The sequence below is a fragment of the Pan troglodytes genome, chromosome 7 (assembly GCF_028858775.2).
Source record: "Pan troglodytes isolate AG18354 chromosome 7, NHGRI_mPanTro3-v2.0_pri, whole genome shotgun sequence".
NCBI classification, from domain to species: domain Eukaryota; kingdom Metazoa; phylum Chordata; class Mammalia; order Primates; family Hominidae; genus Pan; species Pan troglodytes.
This window is the reverse complement of record NC_072405.2, coordinates 17050778-17065771: the sequence shown is the minus strand read 5'-3', so window position 1 is coordinate 17065771 and position 14994 is coordinate 17050778. Positions and strand designations below refer to the sequence as shown.

At 49.9% G+C, this 14994-nt stretch overlaps 1 protein-coding gene across 1 annotated transcript in view; it reads left to right on the top strand.

Annotated features, from left to right (window-relative positions):
- Positions 1-14994, top strand: part of XKR6 (XK related 6) — a 308294-nt gene that overhangs the window by 128439 nt on the left and 164861 nt on the right. The gene's annotated exons all lie outside the window — the stretch shown is intronic.

Genomic DNA, 14994 nt, shown 5'->3' with positions numbered 1-14994 from the left:
CTCTGCCACTCTGCTTCCCTCATCCTGGGTCTCAGTGCTGTTTTGCTCATCCTGCTCCCAGAGGGCAGCTGCCCACAGATGCTCCAGCATGAGAACTTCATTCAGCGACAGTTTGTGATCCTGTCACAGAGGTCTGGTGTGCAACCTCTGCTTTGGAACCCCAAAGCACCTGGGCCCACCTCACTGGTAGCACATTCCACTTCGCCATCTCTCTGCCTGTCTGCCACCCTGGACTGTGTGTTTCCTGGGGCAGGGGTGATGTCTCCAGTGCCTGGCTTTGCTCTGGTACATACCAAGTGCTCAGAGAATGTTTGTTGATGGAATGAAGGACTCCCCTACTAGACAAATGCTTGAGGGATGGACCTCCATAATCACCTTCATTTCTTTCTTCATTGCCACATCCGGCATAGTGTCTGGTATCTGGCCAGTGCCCAGGAAATGACTGATTGAATAAATGAATGAAACATGAGGCCAGAGCCTCCATCAGCTCTGGGCAGGGCTGGGCAGTCTTGCAGGGTGGATCTTGCTGGTGCATCGTCAGTGTCACTAACTCAACACTTACCACAGTGAACTGGCAGTGGCCATGGGGCCATGTGGGGGCTCCTAAGACAGGGGAGAGCCAAGGCCGGGAAACGGCATACGAGACAGAGGGAGCGCAGCTTCTGCAGTTCCCTGTGGTCTGGCTCCTTCCTTTCTGCTCCTGCTGGAGCAGACAGAGCAGCCCCATCGCTGGGGCCGTGAACCTCGGAGAAATACTCAGATTCCCTGTTGCTCTAAGAATAGGCTGAAAGCTGCGTCTTTGAAGATCTTAGCTTTCTGCTCAAAAGCCTTCAGCAACTGAAAGTCTCCAATTCCTAGTCTTCCGTGATGTCCCCCAAATCTCTCTCTCTGCTTTTTTTTCTTTTTTCAATTCTCTTCTTCAAACCAGCCGAACAGACTGCTGGGTGTTCTCTGTGTGTCTGGCTCATTTCCTGGCAACATTCTGGATTCCACTGCCTGGACTCCCAGCCCACTGAGTGGGTAGGGAAGCCCTGGGTCACCTGCCCAGATTGAATAGTCGGCCTCAAGGGCTTTCGCTTTATTCTGGAATGGGTCCCTGTCTGTCTGTCTGTTTCTCACTGGCCCCTCTCTGTCTGCCAAAGGCCAGCAGAACAAGCTTCTTGGCAAGGCTTCCTACTTCTTAATCCATTTTCACAACCTGTGATTGAACCATGTGCAGTGCAGGTATCAGAATTTAGTGACATCTTTTAATTCTCTATTATTGATGAAAAGTTTTGGTCTGGAAAGGAAAACTGGCTTTGGGATTGATTTTCATCAGTTTAATTCATCTTCAGTATTGATCAGTGCATATGTTACAGCGAAAGACTAAATCTGGGCTGTTTCAGAGGAACAGGGAATGTTATTACCAGAGTGTCCAGGTTTGGGGCATTGTCCCAGGACTGTTGACATCTTAGGCATGTCTCACCCTGCCTTGTATGCCAGTCCTTCATATACAGGTCTTCTTCTCCTCCAAAGACTGTGAGGTCTTTCGAGGCAGGATGCATCTCTGAAATAAACTGACCCCCAAAGACCCAATGCAGTTCCTAGCACATAGGTGACCCTCTGCCAGTGTTTGCTTAAGTGCGGTCTCCAGAGTTCATCACAGCCCTTAATTATTATGCATCAGGAGGGATCCCAATACTCAACTCATACAAGGACACATGGACTCCACAGGGACTCGGATTTTGGGAAAGGTGACGATATCAATCAGACAAGCTAATGAATGATTGCCTTTCTCAGGAAAAGATAGACAGGACCCTAAGTCTGAAATGTGCTAATCACAGGGTCCTTTAGCATGTGGGGGCAACTTTTTGTTTGTTTTTGAGATGGAGTCTCGCTCTGTCGCTGAGGCTGGAGTACAGAGGCACGATCTTGGCTCACTGCACCCTCCGCCTCCCAGGTTGAAGCAATTCTCCTGCCTCAGCCTCATTAGTAGCTGGGATTACAGGCACCTGCCACCACGCCCGGCTAATTTTTGTATTTTTAGTAGAGATGGGGTTTCACCATGTTGGCCAGGATGGTCTCAAACCCCTGACCTCAAGTGATACACCCGCCTTGGTCTCCCAAGTGCTGGGATTATAGGCTTGAGCTACCTTGCCTGGCCTAGCATGTGGGGGCAACTTTGGCAGGCAGCCTCAGGCACAGTTCAGACACTCTGGCCACACCTGTTTTACCCTCTGACCACCAGTGTACCCCCACCCTGACCCATGTGTTGTTGCCTGGCAGGGGTGGCCCCCACCTTCTCAACCCAGAGTCCCAGGGGCATGGAGTTCTCTCCCTTCTCTCTCCACTCAACATGAGACCTGTGGACTTGTGGCTTCATCAGTGCAAGATGCATGACCTTGGGCAAGTCTCATAACTTTCTGTAAGCCTGCACATTCCCTTGTGCAATGTGGTTGTTGAGAGGAGCTCTGCTGCCTCTCCAGCAGACCTTACCAAAACAGAGAGGGGGTGGAGCCCTGCTGTCTCTCCAGCAGACCTTACCAAAACACAGAGGGGGTGGAGCCCTGCTGCCTCTCCAGCAGACCTTACCAAAACAGAGAGGGGGTGGAGCCCTGCTGTCTCTCCAGCAGACCTTACCAAAACAGAGAGGGGGTGGAGCCCTGCTGCCTCTCCAGCAGACCTTACCAAAACAGAGAGGGGGTGGAGCCCTGCTGTCTCTCCAGCAGACCCTACCAAAACAGAGAGGGGGTGGAGCCCTGCTGCCTCTCCAGCAGACCTTACCAAAACAGAGAGGGGGTGGAGCCCTGCTGCCTCTCCAGCAGACCTTACCAAAACAGAGAGGGGGTGGAGCCCTGCTGCCTCTCCAGCAGACCTTACCAAAACAGAGAGGGGGTGGAGCCCTGCTGCCTCTCCAGCAGACCTTACCAAAACAGAGAGGGGGTGGAGCCCTGCTGCCTCTCCAGCAGACCTTACCAAAACAGAGAGGGGGTGGAGCCCTGCTGTCTCTCCAGCAGACCTTACCAAAACAGAGAGGGGGTGGAGCCCTGCTGTCTCTCCAGCAGACCTTATCAAAACAGAGAGGGGGTGGAGCTGAGAGGACGGTATTGGCTGTACAGGTGATTTCTCATCACTGATGTGGGTTGACTGTTGGGTGCCAGAGGGTTAGCTAGAGATGCGGTCACCACAGAGAGCTTGCTCCTCTGGGAAACGGTCAACCCACACACTGGCTTTTGGACACATTGTGTTAAAAATTGGGTGTTTTCTAGTATTTATCTTGGCTGTGTGTTTGTATATTATTCTGGACTTCGAGCTCTTTGGAGGTCTATATATGATCTGATTTTCTTGGTGTAGTGCATATATTCAGAGGACACAGTATTAGGAAAGGAAGAGTGAATTCCCTGTGATGTGAACAGAGAGGACTTTCACTTGGATTATTGCCCAGTGGGGAGAGGGTGCTGGGCCACCTTAAATCACCTTCTTGGGTCCCAGGCTGAACTTGGGCCTCGTATTCATTTGCTAAGACCATCATAACAAATAACATAGACTCGGGGCTCATAGACTCGGGGCCCATAGACTCGGGGCTCACGGACTCGGGGCTCATAGACTCAGGGCTCATGGACTCGGGGCTCATGGACTCGGGGCTCATAGACTCGGGGCTCATGGACTCGGGGCTCATGGAGTCGGGACTCATGGACTCGGAGCTCATGGACTCGGGGCTCATAGACTCGGGGCTCATGGACTCGGGGCTCATAGACTCGGGGCTCATGGACTCGGGGCTCATAGACTCGGGGCTCATAGACTTAAAGGTGTAAAATGAGGTCGTATGAAACCCTGTCTCTACTGAAAATACAAAAAAACTAGACAGGCATGGTGGCATGCGCCTGTAATCCTAGCTACTTGGGAGGCTGAGGCACGAGAGTCGCTTGAACCCGGGAGGTGGAGGTTGCAGTGAGCCGAGATCACGTCATTGCACTCCAGCCTGGGCAACAATAGTGAAACTTCATCTCAAAAGAAATTTTTTTCTTCAGTACCTCCAGGGCCCTAAATGCTGAGCAATGACCACACGCCCGTGCGAAAGCTGTGCCTGGGCTGAGACCTCACGCCACCTCGCTGCTTTGCCCACCCAGGGTCCAGCTTTGAGAATGTGATATGAGTATCCATTAACAAACATATGCTTTGTTCACGACCCTGTTCCAGTGAATGAGATGAACTGGCCAGGAGGAGATGGCCAACCCTCTGTGTCACCACAGCCGTACCCACTGTGTGCCAGTGACTATGTAGCTTCTTGGGATAGCGCCCCAGTGATGGGTTGGTTGATTTGTTCAGTCATTCCTTGATATTCTTACCTGCCATGTACTCTTGGTCTGGTGGGTTCAGCAGGAGGAATGAGGGGCAGCGGGCAGGAAGGCAGAAGGCCTCCGTCTTGATCCTTGGTTTTCCAGTAAGCTGGGAGATCTTGGGCAAGTCACCTAATTATTGATTCACGATCTCTAAATTAGGAAGCCTTTTCTACTTTGCCTCCTATGTAAGGATTTTATGAAGTTCAAATGGAATCATCTGTATAAGTGTTTTATAAACTGTGAAGTGCTATGTAAATGTGAGGAATCATTACATTCACATTTTTATCCCATTTGATCTCCTGCTGTTTTGCCCATTGGGATCTACTAGTGAGGCACTGGCATATTTCAGGATGGAACCAGCCTAAAGACTAGCTTTGGGGAGAGCCTGCTCACTCATTACCTGGTTTTCCATTTCTTTATTTTGCTTTGCTTTTTAACCACCACCACCCCAAATTGCCCCTTTCTGATCTTCTCCTCCTACCCAAAAATAGGTCCTAAACCCTCACAGTTTCTGGTTCTTGACTACATATGTGAAATCTAGCAAAAATGTTCCTTTAGAGTCACTGAGGAAATATTTTTTTTCAGTGAAGTGTACTGGTACAAACCCAGCCTCCCTCTTTTACCTAAACCTCTCAGCAGGGATTGATGAGGCGTGGATGAATAACATCCATGTTCTACAAAAACATAAACCAAGACGCAGGGCGAATACATGAGTAGTGACAGTCCTGGAGACTACGGGGACCCCAGATGAAAGACTCTTGTCCTCCAGCACTGCCCTGAGGGTCTTCTTTGTATTTCTCCCACATCTGTGTTGTCAGGACTGCCATGTCCAGAACCCAGAGGCCAAAACTGTGGGGCCAGGGGAAGGAAGAGTTCTGCTTAATTCATGGCTCAACTTCAGAAGATCCGTTTAGGAAACACTGCTTGGGAAATGCCTGCAGAAGGGCGGGAGTCATGAGGCAGCCTGGCCTCTATTGACTAATCCTTGGGTCAATATCAAGGCCCTCCTGAGAACATTAAAATACCCAAGGTTGACTCCGATAGTTTTTCTCTGATGTTTTCCTAGAAGCTCTCCCGTCACAAAGCTTAGCCTGCCAGTGAGTCTGGGCCACACCACATGCTACATCCCCTTCTTGGAAATCCAGTTGCACAGTAGTGCACTGAAGGCTCTGGAGGCTCTGCAGTAAAGAAATCTTGACCCCTGAACTCTCTTGCACCTATGTCCCCCTCTACCTCTTTATTCTGTTTGCTTATTGATCCTCCCTGGAGCCCTCTTCTGGAAATGTCAGTGGGCTGATGGCACTCTAGGGTGCTTTCTTTTATGCTCAGCTTGGGGGCAGGGGAAGATGGCACTTGGGGTTAGGGGTATGCCTCTTAAATGACCCATCATGAGGGTCATCAGAGGAAGTGGAGGAGGAGAGCAGACAGGGGGCACAGCCATGTGAGCTGAAGCCTGTATGACCCCGAGGTGTGGCAACACAGGCTCTGGCCAGGCTCCAGGGAGGGCCTTGCGGGAGAGATACTGCGGGTGGAGTCAGGGGAGACCGGGAGAGCTGGCATCCTCTGGTGGGGGATGGACCAGGGGGGCTGCTTCTGCTTCAGACTGAGAAAGAACCCCAGGGCTCCTGGGAGGCAGAAGGCCAGAGTGGGTCCCTCCAAATGTAGATTTTTTTTTTTTTTTGGCATATCCTTTCAGGTTGGAGAGTGGAACCTGCCTGCCTTATCAAAGACAGTGGGGCCTCTACTCTTTATCCCATTAAGGAGGATCCTAGGGCCATGTTTCTGGGCTGAGCCACCCCACTTGGTGGCAGTGATTGTGGTATCAGTCTCAGCTCTGCTGATGGGGCAAGACTGGGGGAAAGGAAAACATGGAAGGCCTGGTAATCACTCTTGTAAGTTAGCCACAATCAGGACCCCGAGGTTGGGCTGGCCATGGAGCAGTGGGAGAAGTGCCCCATTGAAAAGGAGCAGCCTGGGGAGGGGCAGATGGGAGAATGTAGGTGCAGGAGTGGATTCGGATCAAGGGAGGAGATTCTGCCTGACGGGTGCCTTTCTGAAGGAAGAAAACAGTTATGACCAGTTTAGCAGGCACCGAGGGGGCAGGGCCCACATTGGCCAGGGGTGGGCTGTTCGCTGGTGGGAGCCCATGTGGGTGTCACACCATCAGTGTCCAGCTGGCTGGGTTGGCTGCAGCTCCTGTAGGAGCCTGTGTTCTTGGGAAGCCTCTCTCTGGGGAAAGGCAAGGTGGGCAGGCTGTGTGCAGAGGAGAAACCCACGCTGCCCATGTCCACACAGCTGTGTGGGCACCAGGACCTGCCGAGATGCCATCCCAGGCTACCTGAAGCAGCAGCTTTCTGCAGAAGAGACAGGGAGGAGAAAGCATTGTGCAGGCAGGGAGCAGCAGGCAGGGAAAAGAAGGGATTTTACTAGATGGCAGGGAAAACAGGGCAAGAAAAAATGGGAAATGGCTCAAGAAGTGTCAGGGTCCCAAACATCTGTGTCAGGACACTAATGGCATTTGGGCAGGACAGTCCTTCATGGAGGGGACCATTGCTCACTGAGAGATGTTCAGCCTGCCCAGCCCCCCACCCACTGTATCCCAGGGATGCCCTTACTCAGTCATCAAGATGACCATAGCCGCCCCCAGGCTGCCTCTAGAGGAGGTGGTCACCAAGGCCCCCTTATCTCTGACGGTCTGAGATGGTGGAGCTGGGAGGGGCCCTGGGAGGGCCAGGACAGCCACTGGGCACTCAGTCTCCAACTCTAGGGCCACAAAGAGCAGATGGGCTGGGAGAGGCTGTTGAAGGTGAGTTTTTCCCTAAATCAACACACCACTATTGAGTCAGGTGCTGAGGCCGGCCCTGGAGACAGGAGGAAAAGTCAAATGTGACCCTGAACCCCAGGGAGCTCAGAATCCAGCAGGAGAGATGGACGAGCAACAGCAACCACCCCACATTCACTCACTATGCAGACCGATGAGGGCATCCTGTCACTGCATTACCCAGTGAGCATGGGCGTGGCTGCAGTCATGGGGAGACCCCCAGGCTCAGTGGTGCAACCCCAGAGCAGTCCTGTTTTCCAGCTGGTAGATGGGGCAAAAAGTGGGAGGCACATCCACCTCTGAAACGCCTGCTCTTGAAAGTGGCGGAGACTCCTCTCCCCATTCTCTGGACCTGCCATGTGGCCACATCCAGCTTCAGGGAGTTTGGGGAGGGGGCCCGGAAAGAAGAGGAAACTGTCTGTGGGCACACACCAACCACCTGTCTCAACTCCCCTCATCTGGTAACAGGAAGAGAAGCAGCACTGTGGGTGGATTTTTCACCTGGAGAATCTTTACGTTTCAAGAAATGTCTATTATCGCTTGGCCCATGTCTAAGATAAATAATGTTTCACTGTGAGACATAGTCAATAACCACCAAAATATTTTACTAATTTAGAATCCTAGAACGTTAAGGCTCAAAAAGACCTCAGGGATGGTCCAGTTCAACCCTTTTGATGTTCAAATGGGACTCTGATGCTCAGAGGAGAAGTGCCTGGGTTGAGATCACCCGGGTGGGGGGCTCTGCCCAGGCTGCCACAGTGGCTGCTCCAGGTGTCCGGGAGGCAAGGGAATCCACAGAGAATGCAAGCTCAAGCCAAATGTGCAGGTTTATTTTAGGACCTCAAGCTGCCGCCCCAGGCTCTTGCCCTTGCCCCTGCTGGGAGAGTCAGAGCCGCCTCCTCCTCCTCAGTCAGAATGACTCAGATGCCCGCGTCAGACATTCTCCCCTCCCCGCCAGCCTGGGTGACGTCTCTCCGAAACTGTCTGCTCCCTAAGACACAGCTTACAGGCAAGATGAAGCAGTGTCGCACAGCCCTGTCGCCTCACTCATCCTGCCCTCAGGTCTTGTTTCTGCCTCTTCACAGCACCACCCCCATGAAGCTTCCACATGCACCTCTGCAGACCCATCTCGCACGATGCAGTGGGAGCGAGCCCTTGTGGTGAGGTGACAATGGCCCACATATCCCTCAGTGTGGGGGGATGGGAGTGTGGGTTCTGGGGACCACTGTGTGCAGACACCTGTAGCTCAGGTGGGCCTCTCGAGTGTTCCCCCAGCCTGTTGCAGGTGGGGAGTGTAAGGTCTGGTTTTTGAAGACCTGGATGCACGTCCTGGGTGAGCTGCTTGAGCCTCAGCTGCCTCATCTAGAAAATGGCCACAATGATTGTAATGCTTCAAAGAACAGTGTATGAGAATGTGATTTGTAAACTCTAAAGTGCTGTCCATGTGCTTTGGAGGAAAAGCTTTCCTCAGGACTGGCCTCGTGAGCTGGTCAAGCAGACTGTGGGATTGGGGCTGTCTTTATTGATTGCTGACTTTGAGTCAGCCTGGGCGGGTGACATCTCTATTGGATAAATGTGAAAACCAAGGCTCAGAGTGGTTAAGCCACATCCACAAAGGTGCAGAGCCTGCCAGGAGGCAGAACCACAACTAGAATGGAGCAGCTCTGTCACTGTACAGTCCAGGACTTGGTGGCTTATGTCCAAAATCAAGAACAGACAATGTTTCACCAGGGACAGAAATGTTAGTGTATTCCTGAAGATGCAATAGAAATGGTGGGAGGCAGAAAAATTGAGCAGACAGAAATGAAGGCTAAAAATAGTCTGTTTCGAACAGGCAGAGACCAGATCAGTTTGACAGGAGAAAGGGGGTGAGAAGGTTGTCCAGGTCTCTGGGATGTGCCTGCCTTGGGCAGACGCAAGGCACAGGGAGGGCTGTCTTAGAGATAAGAAGGGCTGCTGATTGCTAAAGAACCCATGGGTGCAATTCCCTGGAAGGAAAACTGAAGCAACGGAAAACGCCAAAGTCAGGGTGCATTTGGGGGATGCCGAAGAAGGCGGGACTTCAAGATGGCAGGGACTTCAGAGAATGCAGAGCCCCCTCTTCCCCAACCCCTTTGCCATTTTATAGCTGGCTAAACTGAAGCTTGAAGAGTGACTTACCCAGGAACCCAGGTACTGTGGGCACACATCCATTGCTTAGCCCTGCCACATTGCCATGTTTATGGGGCACCTACGACGTGCTCAGTTGCTAGGGAAAAACGCCACTGCCTATTTGAGGACAGCTGCTGTGTAGTAGGAAGGCAGGAGCCAGCCCTGGGTTCAGCGGAGGATATTCCAGTTCACAGGCTGAGTTACCAGGAAAGGCTCCGGAAGAGACCGGACTTCAGCCGGGCTTGGAGGGAAAGATGGAGTTCACGTGGAATGAGAGGAAGGAGTAAGTTGTTCGCAATCCAGGAAAGAACACAAACCTTCTCGAGGCTGTCTCCCAAAGCAGGGATTTCGCAGGATAAAAAAAACCGTATTAAGTAAAAATGCAAATAGAGTGAAAGAAAAAAAAATAAGTAGATGAGACTGCAGTTGGTGTGGCTGATATGACGCTCATCACGGCCACAGAACCTAAATGCCTGGGAAACGTTGCATCCAAGGATAAAGTAATGTCCTCAGTGCAGGCAGAGAGCTGGGTCATATGATGAAGCCACTGAATGGTGGAGTTGGCCAAGGATTTTGAAGATTACATGATAGAACCCCTGGAGAGTTTTTCTAAAGAATAAGGGAACTGACAAGACCCATAAGACAACTTCCTCTCATGGTTCATAGTTACGAAGTGACTATCTTGTAACTGTGGTTAGAAAAAATTCAGCTCTATAATCTTGTGTTTCCTTCTTTGCCATGGGTGCTGGGGAGCTCAGAGCTAAAGTCTGTACTCAATTGTGTTCATTACCATGAGTCTAGCCTTTTAAAAGAAAGTTATAGTCAGTCTTCCTTCCACACATATATCCCATTTAGCATGTCTTGTCTTTATTTTTACAATAATGATTTTTTAAATTTTATGCTGTGTCATATCCTTTTAGCAAATAGGCAGGATGTAAAGAAATATTTTTAAAGTAGTTCAAAGACTTTCTACAAGAGTAACAAAGAGTACAAACATGTACAGTATGCTTTCTAGTTTTAACCATTGAGGTCTTTGTCACTTCTTCTGTTTTCCTTTTTGCTTTGTCTTTAACACTATTTGCGCTTAGCTCAGGGTTCCATTTTGTGCCCAGTGACAATAAGTATCCTTAACCTGGGATACACAGATTCATGGACCTTGCCATTTCCTACAGTGGCTCACATTCTTTCACGTTACAAGTTATTTTTATTATTTGTGTGCCTTCTGTTGTGAACGATCACAATTCTTTTTGGAAGTGGAAGAATTATAAATGCCTGGAGGGAAAAGAGAATGAAAGAATAGAGTATGCGAGTATCTGAAATGTCTAAGGAAACTTGACAGAAGTTGATTTATATTTGACAGATGGCAGAAAATGAAAAGTTTAATGAGGGAAAAGCTGAGAACAAGTCAGTGACAATTCTTGCGGTATGCTTTTGACTAAGCACTTTATTTCTTTCTATAAATTATTCTGCTTCCTTTCTTTTAAGATGTTGGGGGCTTTCTTCCCTCTTGGCATGATAACAGGTTAGGAACTATGTGATCAGATGACGGCCCATGACCACGAGGGGTAGAAGAGTCAGGATGAAACAGCTAGTTAAACAGTTTTAGTTTGTTATTCACAAGGCTCTAATTAACTGAGGCAGAGATGGACAGGAATGGAAGGGAAAGCTTTAGCCTCTCTTTCCTAGCTGAAAGATTAATGGGGAGGGAGTGTGTCTCAGAAAATAAGTGGGGTTGTGGTTGGAGCACTGGGAAGGGAGGAAATGCATGAAAGATGAAACCATTTATTGGGAAAGAAACAGGAAATGGGGCAGAGCAGAGTGAGACTGGAGGACGCAGGAAAGCAACACGAGGAAGTGATACATGAAAGAGAGAGAACCCAAACACAGTAGAAAGGGAAGGATTGATGGATGTTGATATAGAAGAGAACTTCGGAAGGTTGTATGAAATAGAGGCGGAACAAGGCACTCAGTAAGCTTTTTGTGAGACCCGATGGCAAGTTCAGAAGATTGAGGGAAATTATTAGCTTGAGGAAAGAGTTCAAAGAGAAAGAGATGCATTCTGGGGCCATCAGTTAAATCCCAGTGTCGAGTAGCCTCTATGGGGAGACTTGATGAACAGCAAATGGAGAGTATCTGTGGCCAGGTGCAAGTTGCAGGTGGGAAAGAGAATGGGGGGATTCCAAAAAACGTTACTGAGCCAAGCATATCAGGAATTCTTAGAACTCCTCATCTCCGTGGATGTTCCTGGCATCGGCCTCTCCCCGTATATTAAAATTTAACCCTTACTGGTACCTCCCCTACCCAAGCCAGGCTTGCCAGCCATGTTTTGCATATACATGTTTGTGCTGGACTAATGCTGAGTGGTGTAATAATAGATCAATGCCATAACATAATCTCAGTAGCATAATAGGACTTTTTCTTTTTTTTTTTTTTTTGAGACAGGGCCTTGCTCTGTCACCTGGGGAGCTGGGGAGGAATAATGCAGAGGTGAGATGGTGAGATCATAGCTCAGTGCAGCCTCCAACTCCTGGATGCAAGTGATCCTCCCACCTCAGCCTCCCAAGTAGCTAGGACTACAGGTTCACACCACCACACCTGGCTAATTTTGTTTTGTGGGATTTTTTTTTTTTTTTACTTTCCTTTTTGTTCTTTCTTTGCATTTTTTTAACTTTGATTTATCTTTCTTTATTAGTTCTGTCCCTCTGAAGGCCAGCTAATCTTATTTTATGTTACTTTATTTATTTATTTATTTATTTATTTATTTAGGTAGAGACGGGGTCTCACTTATGTTGTCCAGGCTGGTTTTGAACTCCTGGCCTCAAGTGATCTTCCTGCTTTGGTCTTCTATGGCAGTAGGATTACAACCATGAGCCACTGCACCCAGCCTTAATAGGATTTAAATTTATTCCTTGTCCATATAGGAGTCCAAATGCCAATTTGTGGCTGGCATTCCATGTAAGGATTCAAGAACCCAGGCTCCTCCATCCTCCATCTCCAGGGGCTCTGGAGTCCTTCACTTCTAGCCAGTGCATGAGGAAAGAGAATAGAGAATTACCTGTGGGAGAATTTCAGTACGACGTCTGGAAGGGACACTCAGTTCCACTCACCTCCCATTGGCTAGAACTCAGGCGCATGGCCACGCTGATTGCCAAGGAGGCTGGGAGGTGGGGCTGGCTCTGTGCCCAGGGAAAAGAGAGAACAATTTCTGTAAGTACGTAGCTGTTTATGTCACAGTATTTAAAAAAAGAGTTTGTTCCATAAAATAGATGAAACTCCAACTAAAAACCAGATCACATTAAAGAGTAATTATGTTTACTATTGTGGGATTCTTTGCTTTTAAAAGATCTAGATAAATTCTTTTAACTAGAAGCTCTCCCTCGCTAGCGCATTTAATCAGCCAATCAGCCCCCGTTTTGCCTGGGTCTTTGCTGGATCAGGCAGGTAGAGGAGAGATGGTGATAATGAAATACCTCCTGACCTCATGGAGCTGGATGTATTGCTGTGTGTGCATTTGATTTATAAGATTTTACTAGGGGGATAAGGAGAGTTGGGGCTAAATGAAGGAACATACAAATAAAGGCATCATCCTAGGAGGAGATCTGATTCCATTTATAAATATTCGGCTTACAGATCATATGTCACAGTTGGCCCCCTGGGTCTTTTGAGAAGCCTGCAGCTCCTCCCCACTCTCTGGCCTTGGCTCCCAGGCCTCTTGGCATGTGATAGTTTGTGTTGCTCTCCATGGTCCACTTCCCCCAGCGCCTGGGCACGGACTAGCCCAGGGCAGGATGGGCCGATGTGTGCATCTTCTCCTCTTGTCCTGTCATACTTCCGGATGGGATATTATTTGCTGTCTGCTGTCAGGTCTGGTTTCTCTGAGCATCCTGGTTTTCCCATCCTGTCTGTCCCGTGGAGTGCGGTGCTTTCAGAAGATTTTCCCCTGGATGTATGAGCCAGTCACTGTCCTGGTTTCACCCTGTTAGAATTCTTGCCTTCTCTTTGGAGGGAGGAGCAGGGCCAGCCGAGGGACACAGGCAGGGAAGCTAAGAGTAGCAGCAGCTGATGCTGGCCGCGTCCTTGCCTGACCCAAGCACGCAGACTCATTTTAACAGCCTCCAGTGATGTCCTCGCCCCATCACCGATGGCTGCCCTCCTGCCTCTTCTTCAGCCCAGCCCCCTTCCTTCTTCTTATTCTTTGGGCCAAGTGGGTTTAATGGGCTGGCCTCGCCCTGGGCTTCTGCTCCTGGAAGAGGGGAATGGATGTTTGATTCTCTTTCCTCTGTACTTTCACAGCCCCCGGGACATGCCCTCCCACCAGGCCAGGGTGGTCTTTCAGGGCATGTTGAATGAATGAATGAATGAATGAATGAACGGATGTGCATGAGGGAGACTCACCCAGACAGGCCTGTGCTTCTGCAACATGGGATTGTCAGCTGGTGGCTGTTAGTCACAGTGTCTGTTCCCATTTTTACTGGTTCAGAAATTTTTTTTTTTTTTGAGACAGGGTCTCACTCTGTCACCCTGACTGGCATGCAGTGGCATGATCACAACTCACTGCATCCTCAGCCTCCCCAGGTTCAGGTGATCCTCCCACCTCAGCCTCCACAGTAGCTGGGACTACAGGTGCACACCATCACGCCTGGCTAATTTTTTATCTTTTTGTAGAGATGGGGTTTTGCCATGTTGCCCAGGCTGGGCTCAAACTCCTGGGGCTCAAGCAATCCTCTCACCTGGGCCTCCCAAAGTGCCAAGATTACAGGTGTGAGCCACCATACCCAGCCGATTCAGAATTTTGAAAACAGCACTCTCCAAGTGGACATCTATTCTGCTTTAGCCCCAGCAAGGAACCTTTGCCATTCATGGTGCTGTGTCCCAGCTGTTTCATCCAGAGCTGGCAGACGGGCCATCTCCAACCCTCAGCCCTAGGTGGACGTTGCCTTCAGAATACAGGCTTTAGACCTGGCTCCAAACCCAGCCTTGGAGATCTTGGGCAAGTTGTTTCTCCTTGTTGAGCCATTATCTGTAAAATGGGGATAGGGGGTAAGAATATTTACCCTTCATCAGGGTTTGTATCAGGATTAAAAGAGGTATTTCCCTTATGGCACACTTGCTATCACTGGAATTATTTTGTCTCTCCTCATCTACGAGACTTGTTCTCTGCTGCGTCCACAGAGCCCAGTGCAGGGCAGGATGTAATAAGCATTTATTGGATGAATTGCCAGAGAAACACCAAACTCAGCACTTGGCGCATAGTAGGCAGGCATTGAATAGCGGTGATTCCTGTCCACTTTGTCTTGCCTGTCTTCCCCTTCTAGATTGCGAGCTCCTTTGTGTGCGGGAAGTGTAACCTCCTCTTTGTCAGGACTTTGTAACCTCTTAGTCCCTTGTATGCAGGAGAAAAACCCAAACAGACCAATAATCATGTAGAAACGAGCCCCTGGGCATCTGAGGATCAGGTCAGGGTCTCCCACAACTGTCCCCCTGGGAGTACAGGGAGCACCCCTAGTTCCCGGCGGGTGGCGCCATCAAGGCACTGCGGGGCTGCGGAGGAGGCAGGGGCTCTAGGTTTAGCATGGTCTAAGGAAGGTCTGCAGTGCAGGCTGGACGCGGGGAGGCCTGGAGAGGTGGAGGCGTGGAGGCATGGAGGCAGGGAGGCGGGAGGAAGGGAAAGCCCTGCTGCTGGCTGTCTCCTCCCCACAC